We start from the raw sequence: 16,255 nt of genomic DNA, 5'->3' as shown, positions 1-16,255 counted from the left end.
AGAAATGAATTAGACTAACATCCACAAAGTAATAGTGTAAAGCAACATCCTCAATTGTCTGATAGATAATATATATAGGCCATAGGAATTTAGAAGGAGTGACAGGTAGGCATTCTAGGCTCAGGAAAGACGGGGCGGTGGAGTGCTTGCAAGTTGAAGGGAAGTTTTCAGATTAATCAGTGTTTATGCCAGTGCAAATGATAAAGCTATATCTGCCCAGTTCTGTTCCCTGCCCGAGGGCACTATTGTCCTTACCAAAAGAAAACAAAAAGGCATCTATATGCAGTTTGCCCAGCTTAAGTGCCCTGCCAAGGTGGACATTTAGAAATAGCCAATGGAGGAAGGTGGAAGGTAGTGAAAAGCACGCGGTAGCTCACACCTGTAATCCCAGCAATTTGGGAGGCCGAGGTGGGTGGATCACCTGGGGTCAAGTGTTCAAGACCAACCTGGCCAATATGGTGAAATCCCGTCTCTTCTAAAAAATACAAAAATTAGCCAGGCATGTTGGCAGGTGCCTGTAATCCCAGCTACTTGTGGGGCTAAGGCAGGAGAATTGCTTAAACTCAGGAGGCGGAGGTTGTAATGAGCCAAGATCACACCACTGCACTCCAGCCTGGGTGACAGAGCGAGACTCCATCTCAAAAAAAAAAAAAAAAAAAAAAGGAGGATCTCACAAGCTCGACTTGTTTCAGGATGCATTCCTGCCATCACCAGGACAAAAGTAGGCCAATTTCCCCTCAGCCAGAGCAATTTCCATGTGGAAACGTACAAGCACATCGCTTACTCATCACACACTTCAAATTTCTGAACTTGGATTCCAAGCAAGAACAGTGAGTGGAGAGGGGTGATTCTTGTGATCTTTTTAATTCTTCTGGCTATGTACATTCCAGGCCCTTCACTTCCTAGCACACTTTGAGGAAAACTCCATTGTGTCATAGACACTACCACACTGAAAGCTGAAAGAACCAGATCCTCTCTCCTTCCTGCCTGGGCACAACCTAAAAGGTGGACAAATGACTTGGACTAGGTCAGTTGGACGCTGTCTCCAAAATATAGACTCATGAGTGAGTATCACAGAGATGTCAGAATAGTGGAGGTCATTCTTGATGGCAAAAGTAGCAGCAGGAAAAAACTACACTATGCTTCCTGCAGTATTGTGTTTTCAATGACTTTCATTCCTGACTTTTGGAGCTTGTTTGGTTCTTCCCTGTTTTCCAAGACCAGTCCTTGAGTCTCCTCTTAAATCTAAGATTCTGATACCCCTGCCAATAAATTTCCATTTTGCTAAAATTGGTGTCTGCTACTTGCAACTAAGAATCCTGACAGTCTCACAGATTCTAGAGTCTCCTTATACCTCTCTTGAACTTCGTCTAGCCTGTCCCATGACCCAGTTGCCAGTTATCCACTAGAAACTACATCATGTAAATAGCAGGCTCTCTAAATTTTTCCTCTGTATTTCCTTGCCTTCCAATTCCTTTTCTGGTGTTCTTAAAGCCTAAGATATTTCTCTGAAACTCTACCACTCCAAATATTCTTGCAACATAGAATTCTTAGTGGAATGCTGAGAATGCTCTAGAAGACACTCAGGAGTCTACAACCGCATGAAATGCAAACTTTTCAATGCTTTAAATTCAGTACATTCTCCTCATGTACCCGGAGCTATTTTATTTAGTTAGGTTTTCAGGGAATCCAGCTTCTATTTGTCAGGTTTATGGTGTTGATGCTTCTCTCTCTCACTGAGGTGTTCAGAGTCTTAATTAGATAGCGGATATAAAGTGCTTTGACAGCATCAGTTGAAAAGTGCTAGAGAAATCTCTAGGGAATTACTTCGTTTTTGGCTGGAAAAACACAAGAAAATTAGAAAGCTTTAACAATAGAGCTGAGGTTTACAAGTAAACTTGTAGGTTTTTCTCATGCATCTGTGTGTGGTATGGTACAAAGTATGAATTTTTTTTTTATTTTTATTCTCTTAACTTTAAGTGAAAGAACCATGTCAAAATCCCTTACAATATACATTAAATTTAAGTTCTCCATGATGGATTTGTGGGATGTAAATAATTATATTATTATCTGCTGACCTAGACTCTTTGGAGCAAAGGGGAAACCTTCCCAGACTTATGTTATTTAGTTAACACTTCCAGGGGTAACTCTGGGATCCAAATTTCAGCACAGTTATGAAAGGAAACACCTCCTAAAACACATATCTTCTGTGTAGGGGGTCCCTTTCCTGAGATGAGACATAGCATTCATTTGTTTCTTAGGATTTACACTTTGAGTTAATTTAATTACTTCTCAGTAAGCCAAATCCTCTGCTTTGAAGCAGACAAGTGATGGTAGAGTAAACAGCAGCATACATGGATCAAAGCCTTTTCATTTAGAATGAAAAGATGTGGATAGAAGGCAGCCCTCTGCACTGAGCCAAACTCCACAAGCAGTGACTCATGCACTACCCCGGGGAACAAGGCAGATGTTGACCCTGGAGTTGTGTGCAAGTAACAGACTGTTGTGTTTGACTGACTGAGGGTTAAGACCGGATTAGAATGAAGAGAAACCCAGCAGGCCTGCAGCTCAACCCGGGGAATCTGGGCCTATACAGTAGCCATGCTTTCTCCAGGAATCTTTTCAAAATGCGAAACTCACCCGATCTTTCTTTACTATCCAAATGGTTTGTAGCATTAAGCATGGTCTTAGATCACAATGTTCCCTTTTTCCATTTCCTGTAGAAAAGGTTAGTTTTGTTTTTATTTTAATCTTTGATTCTGTATTTGGAAAAAATTGCAAAGGACTCACTTAGGGGAGTAGGAGAAATATATGTACAGTGGTATTTGGAAAAGGACATGCTGGTCTCCTTTAAATTCTCCCATGTATCACCTCACAAAAAAAACAAAAATTTATTTGTTAATATATAATAAAGTGTCATTTCAGATCAGCGAGGGAAAAATGAGCTGGAGTAAATGGCTAGCCTTTTAGACAAAATAAATCTTTGTCCCTTTATTATTTGTCATACCAAAAAAATTATAGATGGATCAAATATTTAAATATAAAAAATAGTGTCATAAATGCATTTGGAAAAAAAATTAAGTGAACTCTATTATCTTGAATGACAAAATCCTTCCTAGACATGACACAAGACATAGAAGTACAAAGGAAAAGATTGGTAAATCTAAGTATATGAAATGTTAAAATTATTGATCAAATATTTAAATATAGATAATAGTGTCATAAATATATTTGGGAAAAAATAAGTGAACTCTATAACCCTGAAAGACAAAATCCTTTCTAGACATGACATGAAATTTAGAAGTACAAAGAAAAAGATTGGTAAACCTAAGTCTATAAAATGTTAAAATTATTTATGACAATGTCATATTCAAAGTCAAATGGTAAATGATAAACTTTGACCAGTTTTTTAAGTAGGACAAAGAAATAATGCCATAAATGCACAACAATTGCTTGCATATCAGGCCAGGTGCAGTGGCTCACACCTGTAATCACAGCACTTTGAGAGGCTGAGGTGGGAGGATTGCTTGAGCCTAGGAGTTCAGGACCAGCCTGGGCAACATGGCGAGACCCCCCATCTCTACAAAAAAAAAAAAAAGAAAAAGGAAAACAGAAAAAAAGCCGGGTGTGGTGTGGTAACACACACCTGTGATATCACTGCACACCAGCCTGGGTGACAGAGTGAGACCCTGTCTCAAAAAAAAAAAAAAAAAAGAGAAGCAATTCAATAGGAAAATCAGCAAAGGATCTGAACAAATGGTTCACAGAAAATAAAATAGAATAGTCCCCAAAGGGGGTAAGATTGAAACTCACTCAAAATTAAAGAAATATAAATGTGACCAAAATGAGTTACTGTTTCTCCTATTATATTGACAAATATGAAAGCATTTGCTAATCCTCATCATTGCCAAGGATGTGGGGAAACGGCCGCTTGCATACACTACTGGTCAGAGTATGAATTGGTGCCATTTTTTGAAAGGCAACTGGTAATATCCCATAAACTTACACTTAAAACAATTTATCCCACAGATACACAAATATAAACATGGATAGATATTTACTGCAGCGTCTTTCGTAACAATCAATAATCTGGGAACATCCTGCATATGCATTAATAGAGAATTGATTAAATAAATTATAGAAAATTCATACAATGGGCTGCAGCTATTATAAAGATTGGGGTAAATCTATATGCATTATTATAAAAAGATGTTCAAGATATACTGTTAACTATACAAAAAGGTTAGTTGCAGAAATATAACTATAGTATAAGGTCACTTGTGAAAATAAAAATGTTCTTGAGATGTAGACTTATTGAACATTTCTGTAAAGAAACACAGGAAATTGCTCATTGCAATTATCTCTGCTTAGTGGAAACTTCGTTTTTATTTTTATCTTTTCATATTCTTAATTGTTACCATGAGCTTGCTTTACTTTTACAACAACAATCTACTTTTAAAAAGAAAAGCATTGAGTCTTATCTAGCACTTTCTAGATGCACATCGACCACACATTTGTTTTTACTCAATCAACATTTACTGAAGGTAAACTATTTATCTGAATCCAAAGATATAAATAAAGATGTCCATAGTGCAAGCCTTGCCCTCCAAAAGCTGACCTTATATCTACAGAGGTAGAGAGGGAGCCAGGTACCCCAAATAAATAACTGCCCACCTAGACGAGTGCAGTAAGAAAGGCCCTCATCCTTTGAGATACCCAATACCTTTTCATATGCAAGATTCCAAAGAAGCCCACACTGAACTCACTTAGGCAAACTTCAGCCTCTTTTGTGATCTCAGACACCAGAATAAAGACCCCACCAGGAGACGGGGTCTTCACAGCACCCCCTAAAATTGGACCATAGCTATCCTTTGAAAGGCTTTGTCAGCCACTCGATGAAATGTTAACCTTTGGAAGCGCTTCTTTCAGACAACCTGGGTCAAGGGATCTGGCTCTCAAATATGAGCCCACTCTCCACAGGAACTGCAGGTCTATGAAGCCTTAGATATGGAGCAATTACAACGAGGAAGAGGGAAAGTGAATACCTGAAGCTTTCATGATAAGCAGAGGGGTCTCGGCTACAGCTGTGTAACAAGTATTATTCTCCAAGCACCGTTGCCCCTTCTTCCAACCCCCTCTTTAATGCGAACACCCAGCGATTCCAAAAGAGCCTGTGTGCTAGTTCTGTGGAGAGCTCAGAGGTAAAGTAATTTCCCAGCTCCTCACACTTCCTGCTGGCAGGACTCCGGAGTCTGCATTCTTCCCCACGTGGTGTCCTGCTGTTAAAGGGAAAAACTGAGGTCAAGGAACAATTCAGCATGTGGAAATAAACCTGGCCCTTCAGAGCTCTGGGCCCCAAGCGGTCCTTAACCATTGGCTCTTGGTGGGTACACGATTTGCTGTGAAGATCAGTGTGTATGACTAATGAGGTGATGTGGTCTGATCCCTCTGGGAATACAGCCCTGCACAGAAATCCAAATCAAAAGGTTTCACAAACTGGGGTCAAAATTAAAGATGAGGCAAGTTCTGCTAGGTGAGACAGTGGAGAATGTTAGCACCCCTCCTCAGCAGGCCCAAGTGAACACAGATTTCATGAATAACTTTGACCTTTTTTCCTTCACACTACGTGTTACCTTAACAGGTTTCCAGAGGGGTCCTCTATAAGTGAATAGCGTGGAGCAGCCCCGCCATCTTCAACAACCACCCAGAGAGTTATGCAAAAATACTGTGAATATCATGAATCCAGTGGGGAGGGGGACACGGAAGCTCTTACTATTTTCCACTGGCAGTCAAAGCCCCTCGATAGGTCAGAGTAGAGGACTGGAGAGAGAGAGTCAGAAAGTTGATCTTCTGCACTAACACGGCCAGATCTTAAACAACTCACAGTCTCTCTAGAGAACACAGTCACCTATCTGCGAAATTCTGCCTACCTCACAAGCTACTAGGGTAAATTGAGGAAACATCAATCAATGAGCTTTGTAAATGTAATGTCATGTTAACAAGTGCCCCTTACTCCGAGGTAGCTGATTTACGCTTCCCCTGCTCTTGAAAATAAAAGCAACCCTTGGCCGGGCACGGTGGCTCACGCCTGTAATCCCAGCAATTTGGGAGGCTGAGACTGGTGGGTCACCTGAGGTCAGGAGTTCGAGATCGGACTGGCCAACATGAAATGGTGAAACTCTGTCCATACTAAAAATATAAAAATTAGCCAGGCATGGTGGCGGTCCCCTGTAATCCCAGCTACTCAGGAGGCTGAGGCAGGAGAATCACTTGAACCCAAGAGGCAGAAGTTGCAATGAGCCAAGATTGTGCCATTGCCCTCCAGCCTGGGCAGCAAGAGTGAAACTCCATCTCAAAAAAAAAAAAAAAACAAGGAAAGAAAAGCAACCCTCACCAGGGTATCATCGAGAAGGGGGAAAATGAGGGATGGTGTAGTTGTGCCGAACATCTCTGCAATGGGTGCTCAAATTTTCTATTTTGAACTTTGGGGGAGACTCAGAAGATAATAAAAGGGAAAAAATAACTTATTTCACATTCATCTTCCAAAATACGTGAGATAAATTCACAAATATTATTTTATTTTTCCACATAAAATACCAGGTAAGGAGGGAAGAGGAGCATGAGCACGACAGGACACTGTAAGTGTGCTGGTAAGAGTCTTGGGAAAGTTACAGTTCCTGCCTCAGTTTCCCCATCTGTAACAGCTTCTACCTAATAGGGCACAAGAAGCACTCGGAGCATGCCTGGTACCGAGGGAGCCCTGGATACCTGCTTTATTGTTAATGGTCATATTCTGTGCTGGGGAAAATGAAGCAGAGATAACTTGCTGTTTCAGACACAGGAAGTCGAGTAGTTTCCAGAGGACAGCCTGACCCGTGGTCTGTTGGTTCCCTCTCTCAAACCTGCCCCTTCCTTTTATTTTCCACAACACACAGGTAAAAGCTCCTTCCTGTTCCCTCTGCCTCCTTGTCCTACTCCAATCTTTCATTAACATTTTTTAAAATCATATTTACCTCCCAAAGGTCAGTTCAAACCTTACATTTTCTAAAATGTTCAGGCCGGGCGCGGTGGCTCAAGCTTGTAATCCCAGCACTTTGGGAGGCCGAGACGGGCGGATCACGAGGTCAGGGGATCGAGACCATCCTGGTTAACACGGTGAAACCCCGTCTCTACTAAAAAATACAAAAAAACTAGCTGGGCGAGGTGGCGGGCGCCTGTAGTCCCAGCTACTCGGGAGGCTGAGGCAGGAGAATGGCGTAAACCCGGGAGGTGGAGCTTGCAGTGAGCCGAGATCGCACCACTGGACTCCAGCCTGGGCAACAGAGTGAGACTCCGTCTCAAAAAAAAATAAAATAAAAAAATAAAATGTTGTTTACTTGCACTTAGCATTTATAAACCCATTTTTGGCCCCTCCCTCAGGCCACACCCATTAGCAGGCCACACCCACCAGCAGGCTCTACCCAGTGACAGGCCCCACCCACCTGCAGGCTCCATCCTTGAGTTGGTTCCATCCATGAGCAGCCTCCTCCTCGCTGGAGCAGCTACTCTACTTTTACTATTCTGTACCAAAGTGACTTCAAATTTCACCTAAATTTTGTTGGAAACCAGGCTGTAATATTTCTATTAGTCCGTTTACATGCTGCTGATAAAGACATACATGAGACTAGGCAATTTACAAAGGAAAGAGGTTTAATGGAAAACCCACAGTTCCATGTGGCTGGGGAAGCCTCACGATCATGGCCAAAGGCAAGGAGGAGCAAGTCACATCTTAGGTGAACGGCAGCAGGCAAAGAGAGCTTGTGCAGAAAAGCTCCCATTTTTAAAACCGTCAGGTCTTGTGAGACTTATTCACTATCACAAGAACATCTCCAGAAAGACGTGCCCCCATGATTCACTTACCTCTCACTTGGTCCCTCCCACAACACGTGGGAATTCAAGATGAGATTTGGGTGGGGACACAGACAAACCATATCCATTTTAACATGATTTTATTGAAGGGTCAGAGATAACAAAATATCGGATGCAGAAAACAACTTGCAACTCCTAGATTTGGCTGTCTCAAGGATTCCAAGCCTGGCCCGTTCTCAGAAACCCCCCATGGGAAATGCCCCTCTCCTCAGGCAGGCCGTCTTCCCCCTATGCTTAGCATGTGGGCTGCATGTTTAGACTCCTCCATGACCCGACCTGTTGAACAAAGGTCAGAGGGGCCCCAGTTTAAGCTGTACCTTCTTAGTGTTCGTTTCCTGCTGTTTCCCACAGAAAAAATGGCAACAGAAATGTGAGAAGTGTCTGCTCCCTCCAAAACAAATGGATCCTACTCAGTAGGATGAGACTTGACCCCCACTCACCAACAGGGAGATTGCTCCATGTCTGTCTGAGCTGCTCCCACTTCTACAGGACAATGTGCAGCGTCAGCTTCCCCTAGCCCTGCCCTGCTCCCTTCTTATTGCCTTGCTGTCCTTCCTGCCATCTGCCAGTCCTCACACCTGCACAAGAACAAGTGACACACAGCCCATTCTAAATTAACACACAGAAAACGAGCATCTCTTTAAATGAAACAGAGTCTTCAGACATGCAAGAAGCTGACAACATAAACATTCGCGGTTTAGTTCCTTAGAGTCACAGCCTCTCAAACACATTTTCTGATTATGGTGTGATTACATTTACCTAATAAAACCGTATATTTGGATGGTATTTCCAGAACAAAGAAACAGGCTGCTTCAAAAGTGTTGCTTTTTAAGGAAAATTGCTTCGAGCTTTGAAATGCAGGTTTATCTGCTTCTGTCTCTCCTCTCTAGGGTTTGAGAATCTTAAGGCCAGATTTTAGCTAACAATCAGACTGACAGCATCCAGTGCTTCTCATCTTGCGGGATGTCTCTGCTAAAGGAAAAAAAAAAAAAAAAGGCACAGAGCTCAGGAAAGGAAACTCAGAGCTGACCCTGACCTTATTGCAACAGACTGTTTTCCCACCACAACTGGCTACGTAGATCGCTGCTTTTCCCCTGCAGTTAATAACTGAACTTTCTGGGAAACCCATCCTCTTCAGCTCGGACTTCCTATTTTACCTACTTTGGAGCCCAAGAAGGGTATGATGGCCTTTGAAGTTTAGAGACAATTGGGAAATGCAGCCTCCCCGGCCCCAAACGCAAAATGCCTCATAGAAACGTCCAGTCTCTCTCTAAGTGAAGTTCTTATTTTGACACGAATTATGTAGAAGAAGGAGGGGAAGGCCCTGAAAAACCAACGAGCAACTTTTTAAAAAGCTTTCAAAATCAAATGTAAAATTCATTAACAAAAGTAATGGAAATTTTATGGCTGGTGCACAGATAAATTCGTTGCTGCCTCTAAATTCATCAGGCACACTTACGAGAGTGTATACCAAATTAATTGGAACTAACAGCCTCTTAGAAACTCTAACCAGCTGCAGACTCAGGGTAAACTAGTTGGAACAAAACAAAGAACCCCATTGCCTCCTCCTTCTTCCAAGCCCTGATTGAATTAAAGACTAGGCTTTCTCAACTAAAAAATGTTGAAAATTTTTGTTCTTCCATGACTGCAAAACTATCACCTGCTGTTCAGTCCCAAGCAAAGTCAGAACTAGATAGAAACAAGGTTTCCCCAGATATGATAAATCCCAGTTGCACTTCACCATAGCTATAAAGACCCAGCCAAAGAATTCTTGAGAAGAAAGACATTCTAACACTGATGATGTATATTGTTCTGATCCAAGTGCATGGGTCAGGGAAAGGAAAGTTGAATTTGAATGATTCACTTCCCATTGCCTTCAAGGACAACTCAGAGAGAAACCTCTGAACCTCTTTCTTCAAATTAATGCTCCAGTTCTTGGATACGGTTTCCAGACAGAACATCTAGCAAATCAACCAAGAAAACCAAAGAAACTCTTTATAAGTCATTATAATAATTTCTTTTTTTAAAAAAATGGGGATCAGGTGCTCCTGAAGACAAGTCAGCACTATCGCCATCAATCTAGCATAAATGCTTATCAGATAGTTGTAAATAGTACTTTATTCATAATTATTAATTATTCATAATTAACAATTTTATATTAATTTTATTAATAACAACATTGATTAAGGACTGAGTCTATGCAAAGCACTATGCTAAGCATTATACATGTATTATCTCACGTAACTAACACAACAACCTAATGAGACCAGTATTATTACAGTTCCCATTTTAAAGATGAGGAAACTGATAAGAAGTTTAGAAACTTACCCAAGGTCAGACAGCTAGCGTATTTGTTCCCACTCAAAGTTAAGGTGCAAAAGCTCAACCATCATGCAACAAGTAAAGATTTGGGTGTGGTGGCTCATGTCTATAATCTAAGCACTTTGGGAGGCCAAGGCTGGGAGGATCACTTGAGCCCAGGAGTTCAATATCAGCCTGGGCAACATAGTGAGACCTTGTCTCTGCAAAAGAATCCAAAAATTAGCTGGGTGTGGTGGCACATGCATGTAGTCCCAGCTACTCTGGAAGCTGAGGCTGGAAAATAGCTTGAGCCCAGGAGGTCAGGGTTGTAATGAGCAGTGACCATGTCACAGCACTCCAGACTGGGCAACAAAGCAAGACCCTGTCTCAAAAAAAAAAAAAAAAAAAAAAAGATATTAAAGGTAAAAGCCAGAATCCTGTAGATTCTTGTCCTCAGAGAAATCACAGAATATCAGCGAGCCAAAGAAAAGCTGTTTTAACAAGCACTTGTAGAAGCTGGGTTTGGTCAGAAAATGTTAAGACTGGATTCTGATCCTCCTGTATAGGTTATCAAATCTGAACTCTGAGGCTTTCATCCTTACATAGTAGTTGCCTTGAGTTTCACCCACATGGAAAAGGGACAGATTTCTACATGGTTTTAAAAAGTACTCGTTTTGAGGTTTTTATTTTTATGTCCAAGAAAGTAAAGACAATTTGGAAACTATGAGAACGCAGAAAATCTGAGATAGGTCTCATTTAATTTAGATAGTTTATTCTGCCAAGGTTGAGGACGTACCCGTGACACAGCCTCAGGAGGTCCTGATGACATGTGCCCAAGGTGGTCAGGGCACAGCTTGGTTTTATACATTTTAGGGAGACATGAGACATCCATCGATATATGTAAGAAGTACATTGGTTCGGTCTGAAAAGACGGGACAACTTGAAGCAAAGGCAGGAAGACTTGGAAGCGGGGAGGGAGCTTCCAGGTCACAGGTGATGCACAAATGGTTACATTCTTTTGAGTTTCTGATGAGCCTTTCCAAAGGAGGCAAATCAAATATGTATCTATCTGATTGAGCAGCGGAGTGACTTTGAATAGGATGAGAGGCAGGGTTGCCCCAAGCAGTTTCCAGTTTGAGTTTTCCTTAGTGATTTTGGGGGCCCAAGATATTTTCCTTTCATGTTTATAACTCCTCATTTACAGTTCTTAGAGGTGCTGGGCAGTTACCATGGGAGGGGAAATTCTGAGATAAACCAGTCATTCCATCTGTCTCTCCCTCTCTGGGAAGCTCTTAGATAACTTCCAGAAAATATCTCTGGGGTTGTTACAGCCTGCATTAATATTATCCATAAAAATGGGATCGCCCATTAAAAGTCTGAGGAAGCTTTCTTTTTTCTTTTTTTTTTTTTTTTTTTTTTTTGAGACGGAGTCTCGCTCTGTCGCCCAGGCTGGAGTGCAGTGGCGCGATCTCGGCTCACTGCAAGCTCCGCCTCCCGGGTTCACGCCATTCTCCTGCCTCAGCCTCCCGAGTAGCTGGGACTACAGGCGCCCACAACCGCGCCCGGCTAATTTTTTGTATTTTTAGTAGAGACGGGGTTTCACCGTGGTCTCGATCTCCTGACCTTGTGATCCGCCCGCCTCGGCCTCCCAAAGTGCTGGGATTACAGGCGTGAGCCACCGCGCCCGGCCGGAAGCTTTCTTAAAAAGGCTAAAAGTGAACAAATCCTGCACAAGAAGTGATTTTTTACTTGCCCAATATTATCATTGTATTTATACAATAAACATCTGCTGATTGCCTTCCATGTACCAAACTCAAGGTAAGATCTGAGGACCCAAAGATGGATGAGTGATCTGAATTGATATTTTTGTCCCCTGTAAATGAAAAGAGTGACAATTTGAAGAAATTGCAATCATTTTGAATAAGCGACTTTGAGACTGGAACACGAAGGTAGATGCTGTGATCAGTCTATACCTTTTCTAAAATAGAAGATATCTAATTAGCTCTCTGGATAATTATCAACTTCAGATTTGCAGCATTTTGTGTATTTGTTTTGTGTTTCTGGATGACTGCTTAATTAGCCACTTGTAGGGAAGAGCAAGGAAGTTTGAAAAAGAAAGCAAATGCACACTGAGTTTTTTTCAGTGGTGGTTTTGGCAGTGCCTCTATATCAGATACGAATTCATTTTTCTAAGAAAATCTAAGTAATAGTGGCTTAAATATAGAAGGTCTTATTTGTCTCACAGAACAAGTCAGAAAGTACTTCCAGGGCTGGTAAAGAAGCCCAATATTGCTATTAGATACAAAATTTTCTGCTATCTTTTTCTCTACCATCCTCAGCATGTCGGCTTTCATTTTCATGTTGCTTGCCTCCTGGTTACCAGATTGTTGCCACAATGCCAACCATCATGTCTGAGTTCCAGGAAGGAATAAAGAAGACAAAGAAGAATCAACAGAAGATTTTTGCTTGTATCTCGTTGGCCAACACTATCACATGGCCACTACTAACTTCAAGGAGGACTAGAAAATCAATGAATCCATGTTTTGTTTTTTGTTGTAATAATAGGCTCTCTCATACAGACAGACAAGAAGAGAAAGAAGTTGGAAATGAAAGGCATTTGCTACTCTTCTCAACTATAAAGAGAGGCACAGGCCTTTTTTTAAGACTTTCAGATTTTTTTTAAAGACAGAAATTTGCAAAAATGGGGGAAATTGCAAAAAAGAAATGCAGCATACTTTAAATGTGGATATTATGCATCTATAACAAATGAACTTTTTTTTTAAATGCAGTAACTATAGGTAGAATCTCATTAGTCAGTACCAACCTTTAAGAGTCCAGGTCAAATGGTGCTCCTGCTTTCCCATTGCTCCCCCAGGCCTCCATGGTTATGGTCCCCATAAACTAAATTGATAATGGCAAGATACCCTTCAGGTCTTCTCCCATCAATGTTCTGAAGAAAAATTAATTATGATAGTCCTTGCGACATAAACCAGAAGAAGAGCATCTGATATCAAAAGGGCAGAGAAAGTTTGTGAAAAAGTCCATACATTATAAAAGGACATCATTTAACGATGTTCTCAAAATAAAAAAGGATAATCCTAAAATATTTTGGAAGATTATGACTTGAGTGATATTTTGAAGAAAATCACAGAAAATCAAATCACAAACTTTTGTTCCATACCCCTTTCCCACATGAATGTCTTTCTCATATTTATCTAGTCTGGTATGGTTCAATATAGTAGCCATGAGTCGCATGAAGCACTTAAAATGTAACTGGCCTGAATTGAAATGTGCTGTAAGTGTAAAATGCATACCAGATCTCAAAGATAGTCAAGAAAAAAGAACATAAGAGATCTTATTAATAATTTTTATATTAAATACATGTTGAAATTATAATGCATTGGGCGTAATGAATGAGATAAACACATTATTAAAATTATTTTTACCTGTTTACTTTTTTAATGTAGCTACAAAAAATTTAAAATTGCCTATGTGGCTTATATTTGTGGTTTGCATTATTTCTGTTAGACTGTGCTGGTCTAGAAAGATGACATCTTACAAAAGTCTACCTGTAATAGATGCTGTTGGTACATGACATGGCCCCATGACCCCTTGGCCCATTTCTGAGTCTACCAGCAGCCTTCAAGGACAATTACAGGCATTCTAAGCGTTTCCCAATTTCCACCTTAAGGGAGCACTTCTCTGCTTCTCTGCCTGAAAGCCATCTCTGGCACCATGGAAGATTGCACAGGAGAGTTTGAAAGTGCCCAGGATTTAATGCTCCCAAGAGTAACCCTCAAGGAATGGTAAATAAATGCCCCATCTTCAGCAGTCCCTCAGCAGGACAGTTTTAAGGTATGTTCTGCATTGTCTCTTGGAAGTTTCCAGCATGATTGAGCGCCAGTTGCTCATGGACAGACTTTATTCTGTCTTACATCCCCAACTCCCTCCCATGTGCTTCCCAGGATCACCTCCCAAATAAACTCCCTGCTGTACGAATTTAAAAAAGAGAAAAGAAACATGAAATGAGGTTTGGTAGGAAAAGACAGGTTTATTTTAGAGAAAAAACCTGAGAGGGGCTTCTGGCAGATTTCAGTTAGCGCTTTTTCTTACAAACTAAGAGTATATATTGGTTTTAGGGTGGGTAGCTTATCACAAGCTTGGAATGTTTCTGTGTTGGGGAGAAATTTATGGCGGGATTGGAATATCTCTGGCAGTGGGGAGGTTATCTTGGGGCTGACATCTTTGGTTGGGGAGGAGTTTGGAATGTTTCTGGTCAGAGATGTTATTTGTGGTTTATGGTCATGCTGACCTTAGCCATTAGGCAGATGCCCTTTGGATTTAGGCGGTTTTTGATTAAGGTGAATTTTAAAATAACAGTGCTTGTTCAAGATGGTGATACTCCTGCTCCATCACCTGTGCAGTGTTTGTCTCAGCTCTGCTTTAAGAGGCCCAAATTAAGAGTGCAGCCCAGACATTTTCACAATCTCTCTTTATAGGATCCATGCCAAGTATCCTTTGGCTTTATGATTCATGCTGAATTTTTCTTCCTGTGCTATTATCAGACAAGATGTCTTTAATTACTACTTTTTTTCTATCAATCCGTTTAGGATTCTGTTGTCAATGGCTTAAAAAAAAAAAAAAAGATTCTGCTCTAATTAAACAAATAGCATATCATTTGAAAGAGTTTGAGCATTTTTTTTTTCCTTTCCAAGTAATTTGCTTACATTTAAACTGCTCTTTTGTAGTGTTGTTTTAATTATCAAGTCATTAAAGACATTGTTTTGGCCCTTTGAATCATGTTGTTCTGAATTGGGGCAGTGGCAGGTTATTTTACCTAACAAAATCAAATTCTGTAAGACTGTTAAATATATTTTTATTGGGTTTGCCGGAAAAGGCACAACCAGTAGTGTGTTGGTAGGGAATGGCCACCATTCCCTGGGCTCTATAAACAAGGGCCAGACCATAGGTAGACACAAAAGCAGTTCGGATGTAAGCAAATTACTTGGAAAGGAAACACTCTTTCAAATGGTATGCTATTTGTTTAATTAGAGCAGGATCTTTTTTTTTTTTTTTTTTAATCCATTGACAATAGAATCCCGTAGGGTGTTCTGGATGTCCTGACCTACAGCATATCCATTTTTTTTCTTTTTTTGAAACAGTATCTCACTCTGTCACCCAGGCTGGAGTGCAGTGGTGTGATCATGGCTCACTGCAACCTCCACCTCCCAGGTTCAAGCCATCCTCCCACCTTAGCCTCCCGAGTAGCTGGTACTACATACATGCACCACCATGGATGACTAATTTTTTAATTTTTTGTAGAGATGGGGTTTCTCTGTGTTGCCTAGGCTGGTATCAAACTCCAGGGCTCAAGTGATGCTCTCTCCTTGTCTTCTCAGAGTGTTGGGATTACAGGTGTAAGCCATTGCTCCCAACCTGTCACATTTCTATCAGATCTTATTCTTGCCTGAACAATGTAGTATAGCTTTTTTAAAAGGGAGTAGTGGGGTGATATGGTTTGGCTCTGTGTCTCCACCCAAATCTCACCTTGAATTGTAATAATCCCCACGTATCAAGGGCAGGGCCAAGTGGAGATAATTGAATCATGGGGGTGGTTTCCCCCATGCTGTTCTCATGATACTGAGTGAGTTCTCACAAGATCTCATGGTTTTCTAAGGGGCTTCCCCCTTCACTTGGCACTCATTCTCCTTCCTGCTGCCATGTGAAGAAGGACATGTTTGCTTCCCGTTCCACCATGAATGGAAGTTTCTTGAGGCCTCCCTCAGCCCCGCAGAACTATGAGTCAATAAAACCTCTTTCCTTTATAAATTACCCAGTCTCATATATGTCTTCATAGCAGCATGAGAACAGAATAATACAGGGGGTTTAGAATCCAATCGCTCCAGATTTAAATCCTGTCTCCACCCCTTACTAGTTCAACTTTCTTCTAATCATTTATTCTTTCTAAGCCTCAGTTTCCCAATCTGTACTAGAAGGATAGATACTGTCACCAAGTGAACATGAAGGACATTTGGCCAGGGCCTCA

Source organism: Macaca fascicularis, chromosome 7, assembly GCF_037993035.2.
Source record: "Macaca fascicularis isolate 582-1 chromosome 7, T2T-MFA8v1.1".
NCBI classification, from domain to species: Eukaryota; Metazoa; Chordata; class Mammalia; order Primates; family Cercopithecidae; genus Macaca; species Macaca fascicularis.
The sequence above is the reverse complement of the archived record's forward strand: the minus strand, read 5'-3'. Positions refer to the sequence as shown.